Source organism: Haliotis rufescens, unplaced genomic scaffold, assembly GCF_023055435.1.
Source record: "Haliotis rufescens isolate VD_foot unplaced genomic scaffold, xgHalRufe1.0.p SCAF_4, whole genome shotgun sequence".
Classification (NCBI taxonomy): Eukaryota; Metazoa; Mollusca; class Gastropoda; order Lepetellida; family Haliotidae; genus Haliotis; species Haliotis rufescens.
This window is the reverse complement of record NW_025964112.1, coordinates 37,550,095-37,558,752: the sequence shown is the minus strand read 5'-3', so window position 1 is coordinate 37,558,752 and position 8,658 is coordinate 37,550,095. Positions and strand designations below refer to the sequence as shown.

Genomic DNA, 8,658 nt, shown 5'->3' with positions numbered 1-8,658 from the left:
AGACCTACTGTCCCTTATCATCGCATGCCGGTGGATATCGCGATCAGGAAATCTTGACATATGATTATATAAAAAACGCCAACGCCAAAGAATAACTAGCTTCGATTATCCGCCGAAACATATTCCATTGGGCTTATATGAAAAAGCAAAATAGCGATGACGATAATATGAATGGATCACTGAAAATCAGTGATGACACCAGGTGTTCGCGAAACGGGTAAACATGTCCTGCCCCATCGGTAGCATCCTACATGCACCACTGATGCAACTGGGCTCAAAAGTACAAGTTTACCTACATTTGGTCTGCCATACCTACCCCCACGCACGTCACCACGCACCCTCTAGCTTTAACCGTACTATCGAGCTGTCCTATTGATTGAACTAAGAAATTAAGTCAAACATATCGAAGTGAACTACAACTGTTTAACAGCCCAAGCGCAACTGTTAACTTACAGAGGGATCAAACGTGAAGGTGGCTATACCTGAACCGCCGACAGTGGCACCGCCTGGGGTTAAACTTAAACACACACATTTCATTACGTCTTTGAAAGTGTTTACCATGGGTTCAATTTCAATGTTGAATAAAAATAATTTCGAACTTTCAATGTTCATGTTCCCCTCCTATAAATCCCCCGGTAAGTCCCCGCGAACACAGGCAGACATGTCTCGATGTCGTCCGCCAACTGTTATTGTCCTCCCGATGTTTGAGCATAATCCCGCGTTACATTACTTTAGTTCCTCTGCACAAGAGAGTCAACCTACTGTCTATACTGTATTGTGTATTTAAACGAGTATCAGAACTCAACAAAAACATAAATCTAGTGAGATTTTCATTATTTTACCGGTATGGTGCAGGTATGTAATTAAGCCAGCACCTGGCATTGGATTACCTGTGTTGTGAAGGTGTGTGATTTAATTAGTAGTTAGCATTCGTTTACCTCTATTGTGAAGGTGTGTAATTGAATAAATAGCTTGCAATTATTGTTTACCTGTATTGTGAAGCTGTGTGATTGGATTAGTAGCTTGCAATGGTTTACCTCTATTGGGCAAGTGTGGGATTTGAATTGTAGTTAGCAATGGCTTACCTGTATTGTGAAGGTGTGTGATTTAATTATTAGTTAGCAAAGGTTTACCTGTATTGTGTAAGTGTGTGTTTTAATTAATAGTAAGTAATGGTTTACCTGCCTTGTGAAAGTTTGTGATTTAATTAGTAGTTAGCAATTAGGTTTACCTGTATTGTGAAAGTGTGTGATTCAATTAGTAGTTGGCAATGGTTTACCTGTATTGTGAAAGTGTGTGATTTAATTAGTAGCTTGCAATGGTTTACCTGTATTGTGTAAGTGTGTGATTTAATTAGTAGTAAGTAATGGTTTACCTGCCTTGTGAAAGTTTGTCATTTAATTAGTAGTTAGCAATTAGGTTTACCTGTATTGTGAAAGTGTGTGATTCAGTTAGTAGTTGGCAATGGTTTACCTGTATTGTGAATTTGTGTGATTTAATTTGTAGCTAGCAATGGTTTACCTGTATTGTGAAAGTGTGTGATTTAATTTGTAGCTAGCAATGGTTTACCTGTATTGTGAAAGTGTGTGATTTAATTTGTAGTTAGCGATGGTTTACCTGTATTGTGAAAGTGTGTGATTTAATTTGTAGTTAGCAATTAGGTTTACCTGTATTGTACAGGTGTGTGAGTTAACCAAAAGAATGCACCGCCAGTGTTTCTACGTGTTTTGTGTGGGTGTCAGATTTAATTAGTAGCTAGCATTTATGGTTTAACTTTATTGTGCAGGTGTCCGATTTTTTTAGTTTGCCTTTATGCAGGTGTGTGATCTTACCAGTTTTACGCAGTCGCATGATATACCTGCAACTATCGGAGATATCTCATGTACTGTGATAGGGACAATACTCTTCAAGAGCACTTTCAACATTTTGACGTTAAAATCAAGCCGACCTGACTATGAACTGGGCATTGTCTATGTCTTGTGGTATTAAAAACTTATCGCCACGTGTGTAAATTGGACCCTCCGCGATTATGACCAGAACATGTTTTATCGAATACCCACCTGTACATGCGATCACGTCTATCGTGTTTTTTCTTTGAAGTCTGTATATGTGTTGACAAACATGCAGGCATAAAATCAAATATTAATCTAACCTGTTGACCAACTCTCTCGGGGTGGGGAAAAAGACGTGCCCAGGTACTCTTTGCAGACTGAAGAATGTATACGGACTTTTCAATTTGAACTGAAAAGACAGTTATAAAAATAGAACAAAAATATGATCAAATAGATCGTTAAAGCATCATGCAACTGTCACTCACTCTTGTGAGAACACTTAGACTCAAATGCATACCGGAATACAATTATTAGCAGTACGCTATTGCCATACAGTAAACTACGGTTATAACAAACTCAAAGGGCCCTCTACTTTTAGTTCATTATAACCGTAGTTCGTTATCAGCATATATAAACTGTATGTATTAAATTGTTATGCTCAAATATGTTTCAGAAATTGTTCCTAAATATAGTATGCTCAAATATGTTTCAGAAATTGTTTTTAAATACACCTTTGCTGAAAGCAGACATGAATTAAGTTAAGCCTAAAGGTTCCCCATCCGCTGAGAAGCAGAGGGACTGAACAGATTCCCGCTGATGAGCAGGGACCTGATAATGTTGATGATTACTTGGTGATTAAGTAAGTATTTACATTTATAGCCCACAAGAACCACACCCACCTATAACATTTATTGAATAAATAAGCAATATACATATATGTACACAAGATTGATAGTTAAGAATTGCTGTACAAAAAATGGGTTCAGAAAATTTTGACAGAACTAACGGACGATGGTGATGACGCAAGAGAAAGTTTGATGACGTCATAGGAAGTAGAATTAAGACGTAAGTGGCGGGAAATTGGAAGGGGAAATGATGTAACGGAGGTAAACAAAGAGGTGCATTATGGTTTCAATAAACCCATTTAGTGAGAAGCACTAAATGAAATTAAATTAAGACTCTTTACTCTGATACCTGATCACATGTAGATACGAGGACTAATTTATAGAATTTATAGAATCTCGCGCTATTTTGACCGCCATGTCCAAATGAAAGTTCTTGAGCCAATCAAATATCCGCTTTCTCAAATAATTCGGCTCACAACCTCAAATATAACAGCGTGACTTTATGTGGGTTTTATCATTCGGAACTCCCCGATTAAAGTGATTTTCGAGACACAGAAATCTGATATAATTGTCTGAATGCTTCGCTCACGCGTAACGAGGAGCTAGAAGCCACGACGCTGATTAATTGACTCGCTCGCTGGCTTGATTGATTCCTCGAATCCCAATTGCGTACATCGATGCTCATGATGTCAATCACCGGATTGAAAAAGACGTGCCCAGGTACTCTTTGCAGACTGAAGAATCTATACGGACTTTTCAATTTGAACTGAAAAGACAGTTATAAAAATAGAACAAAAATATGATCAAATAGATCGTTAAAGCATCATGCAACTGTCACTCACTCTTGTGAGAACACTTAGACTCAAATGCATACCGGAATACAATTATTAGCAGTACGCTACTGACATACAGTAAACTACGGTTATAACAAACTCAAAGGGCCCTCTACTTTTAGTTCATTATAACCGTAGTTCGTTATCAGCATATATAAACTGTATGTATAATATTGTTATGCTCAAATATGTTTCAGAAACTGTTCCTAAATATAGTATGCTCAAATATGTTTCAGAAATTGTTTTTAAATACACCTTTGCATAAATAACTCAAATGGCTGAAATAATGCCGAAGCGACATTTAAACTAACTATAAGTATATGTGCAGCAAATATACAGCAAATGGCTGGAGTCAAACAAAACCAGTTCGTTATATCCGTCAGTTCGTTATAAGCATGTTCATTATAAACGTACATTTCTGTACGACATTAATTGCTTACGTTACTGAGATGGCTTGAGAGCTAATAAGATGTTTCGGCAGTGTGCTTTGCTTTTCTGAAAATTCCCACTGACGAACATTATCATATTCGGTGAGAGTGATTGAGTGAGTAGTGCTTTGTACCGGGTTTACCAATATTACAAGCGCATCACAGCAGGAGACACCAGAAATGGGCTTCACGCTATGCACCCTTGTATGAAACCATCGAACCCGGGTCAATCAATCTTTATTGTATGAAAGGCCATTGGCCCACATACACATACAGATAAACAATATCATTTACCGCTGTACAGCGCATTATATAATTATTGGATAACTAATATGATGCTTGACATGTAATAGAGGTATAATTGTAATAACAGTGGTAATAACCACATTGGCAGCAGTAGTAGTATAAAATACAAAAGGAATACAAAAGGAATGGAATGGAAATATGAAGTTTTACGTCGCAAAGGCTTTCAGCCATAGCGCAACGTTCAATACAAAAGGATCTATCAGTAATATACTCATCATGTCAAGACAATTTGACAATTTAAATGAATATGCATTTCTAGTAGAAACAAACAAACAAAAATGAAATGAAGATACTCCTGATCTAGATGCGAAAGTTTCAAAACAACTAATTATTTCTGGACATATCGGATTTACTAAGTAATTTACTACGCACTCGTAGACTTTGATAGATGTCTTGTAATGTCACTGGAAATACATTTGAAGCACAAGGCTATCTCACTGCCAATATTTTCAGTGAGACTTACTATTCGTAATATACATATTATTTAAAACATGACAGAATTCATTTCAACCGGGTGACATCTGGTAAGATCCTACTCATTCAGTCAAGGATCTTACACCCTATTAGCTAGGATATTCAAACAATTACAAGACAAAAATAAGTATCAAATATTAGATCCCTGCGGAGAATGGCGCCACGCTCCTCCACGACTCTACGGGGAGTAGATGAACTGTGCCCCCCCTGGAACGTTTGACGACCATCTACCAGACTACATGAAGAAAATTTATGATAATTGCACTTGTCACAATTCTAAATGCTAAAATGGTTATAATATTTAAAAATATTCAAAATGCTTTTGTTAAGAATTTCCAATTTATAACCTTATTAAATGTGTGCGGCGAAATCGCATGGCACAATACAAGAAGGTCATACTGCAGATTTCTTCACCGCGTCACGATTTTACGAGGTTATATTCATTCAAGCTTGATATTAGTGAATGAAATAGGTTTCATCCGATTGTAGTTAAAGTAGGCCAAGGTGAAAGCTAATCAGGGAGGTCAAGGTCTTCCTGAGCCAATCAAATTTTCCGTTATACTTTTAACCCTGTTTCTTATGTAGGTCACATGAATATTATGTCACATGGCTAACAAAGGTGCGCGTGAGGGCACGAGATGTGCCATTTAAACTATTCGAGCAAACTTTTTGTGTCGTCTTATTTTGTTAACAGCATTTCAAATATCACATTTGAACGAATAAAGTTGAAAAAAACTTTTTTATGCAGTTTTCGCATCGTGTTGTGTTTTCGCCATGTCGTGCCGTTCTATCGCTTTGTCGTTTCTTCTTATTGCTATTTCGTTTGTGGTTGTAATTCAATATCGCTGTATCGCATCACGATATCGCAATATCGTAACGCTCTTTGTCGCAATATCGTATGGATATCGACGATAAAGCGATATGATGGCTCATCTCAGCCCCCTATAAATGGACGACTGCAATAAACATGTAAGACTGCAATACATTCGTAATTAAACTAGTCCACCAAGCAGAACGGAGAGAATTTGGGTCCCAATCTCATTATTGAAACACCCTATGCAAAGTAACCTGCCTTGTCAAAGTTGACAAGGCAAGAGAAATAAGAAAGGCGTATGTTGGGTTCAAGGTCATAGGTGTGGCAGGACTTGTGGGCTGCCCTAAGCTATTATTATAATGAGGTATATTTGGCAACTTGAGTTACCGGCAAGCAGCAAGCAGCAAGCAGTAGCAGCAGTAGTAGCAGTAGCAGCAGCAGCAGCTGCAGCAATGGGCAACTCTGTTGCCAGCAGCAAAATACCAAGTTTCCGCTGAAAAGCAGACATGAATTGAGTAAAGCCTAAAGGTTCCCCATCCGCTGAGAAGGGATTCCCGCTGAAGAGCAGGGACCTGATAATGTTGATGATTACTTGGTGATTAAATAAGTATTTACATTTGTATCCCACAAGAACCACACCCACCTATAACATTTATTGAATAAATAAGCAATATACATAGTTTGCCATGTGCCATATATGTACACAAGATTGATAGTTAAGAATTGCTGTACAAAAAATGGGTTCAGAAAATTTTGACAGAACTAACGGACGATGGTGATGACGCAAGAGAAAGTTTGATGACGTCATAGGAAATAGAATTAAGACGTAAGTGGCGGGAAATTGGAAGAGGAAATGATGTAACGGAGGTAAACAAAGAGGTGCATCATGGTTTCAATAAACCCATTTAGTGAGAAGCACTAAATGAAATTAAATTAAGACTCTTTACTCTGATACCTGATCACATGTAGATACGAGGACTAATTTATAGAATTTATAGAATCTCGCGCTATTTTGACCGCCATGTCCAAATGAAAGTTCTTGAGCCAATCAAATATCCGCTTTCTCAAATAATTCGGCTCACAACCTCAAATATAACAGCGTGACTTTATGTGGGTTTTATCATTCGGAACTCCCCGATTAAAGTGATTTTCGAGACACAGAAATCAGATATAATTGTCTGAATGCTTCGCTCACGCGTAACGAGGAGCTAGAAGCCACGACGCTGATTAATTGACTCGCTCGCTGGCTTGATTGATTCCTCGAATCCCAATTGCGTACATCGATGCTCATGATGTCAATCACCGGATTGCCTGGTCCTGCCTCGATTATGTACAGACCGCCTTCATATTGGGGATTATTGAGTACGACGTTAAACCAGAAACAAAACAAAAATGGAACTGATGCGACCTCATGTGGATGTGTTCTCAGATCTTTCACACAGCGAGTATATATCAAGTGAAAGATCTGGTGATAAAGAGTTTGTATAATTTTCTCACTATAACCCCGAACAGATGATGGTCAGCACACTGATATACCGGTATTTCAACCAAACAATAACGAACACCCAGCAATTGTCGGTGCCAAGCAAGGCTATGAATACACACCACAGGCATTGGCACCGAGCTGAACACACTTATCTTCAGCCGTCTGAGATAACATGCTTGGCCTATCTTTACCTGCGTTGCTGCTCTGAAGGTTCTCACACGGAGAAAGCAGTGGTAGCGTGGCCGAGCGGTCTAAGGCGCTGGTTTAAGGCACCAGTCTCTTCGGAGGCGTGGGTTCGAATCCCACCGCTGCCAAGTACATTTTGCAGCTAGGAACATCTTACAAATAAATGTTCCGGTGACAAAACATCAATATTTTAGGGATTTGTGCCACGATTTATCAGTTGGATCAGCGAACGGGTGAGCGATAGAATGAAGTAAAAGTCAGTTCTTACATAAATGAATTGAATATTGAAAATGTTCTCATGTTGGTAGTATTGACATCTTGTAACAGCGACATATATTGTGTGCGTGTGTGACAGCGATGGTATTTGAATATGTGTTTGAGACAGCTAGGATATATGAGTGTTTGTTTGTGACAGCAATGTTACATGAGTGTGTGTTTGAGACAGCAATGGTATATGAGTGATGTGTGTGTGTGTGTGTGTGTGCGTGTGCGTGTGCGTGTGTGTGTGTGTGTGTGTGTGCCACGATTTATCAGTTGGATCAGTCGAACGGGTGAACTATAGAATGAGCATCGACCAACGTCATGGGGCGAAATATATTAAACACGTCCCATTTTAATTCTGGAAACCCAAAAGTCCAGAAACTCTACGCTCTTTGCCCAGTCTCGGTTAAAGGTATTTACAAAATTAAACGTGCCGTTTTCATGGGAACATACCAAGGAAGAAAAAATGAAAAAAAAATTGTTTAAAAACTCAATATTTAGACTATGTCGCCCATGGGCCTGCCCATGGGCGAAGTCTGGCCCATGGGTAGGCCCATGGGCAGGCCCATGGGCGAGAATATGTTCCTTTACTTAAAACTCATGATTTTGTTTCGCAAATACATTAAATGTATTTATTGAAGTATCATGACACAAAATTTACCTCATTTTAACTTATTTCAACTATTTTAAAGCGATATTGAAATATTTCGCCCATGGGCGAGAAAAGGGTTTGGCCCATGGGCGAGAATATGTTCCTGTACTTCAAACTCATGATTTTGTTTCGCAAATACATTAAATGTATTTATTGAAGTATCATGACACAAAATTTAACTCATTTTAACTTAATTCAACGATTTTATAGCGATATTGAAATATTTCGCCCATGGGCGAGAAAAAGGTTTGGCCCATGGGCGAGAATATGTTCCTTTAATTAAAACTCATGATTTTGTTTCGCAAATACATTTAATGTATTCATTCAAGTATCATGATACAAAATTTAACTCATTTTAACTTAATTCAACGATTTTATAGCGATATTGAAATATTTCGCCCATGGGCGAGAAAAAGGTTTGGCCCATGGGTAGGCCCATGGGCAGGCCCATGGGCGAGAATATGTTCCTTTACTTAAAACTCATGTTTTTGTTTCGTAAATACATTTAATGTATTCATTCAAGTATCATGACACAAAATTT

General features: G+C 38.3%; 1 non-coding gene across 1 annotated transcript; it reads left to right on the top strand.

Moving 5' to 3' along the window:
- Nucleotides 1-7,250: 7,250 nt before the first annotated feature.
- Nucleotides 7,251-7,332, top strand: Trnal-aag. The gene has a single exon. It is a non-coding gene; the product is annotated as a tRNA-Leu (tRNA).
- Nucleotides 7,333-8,658: the final 1,326 nt, after the last annotated feature.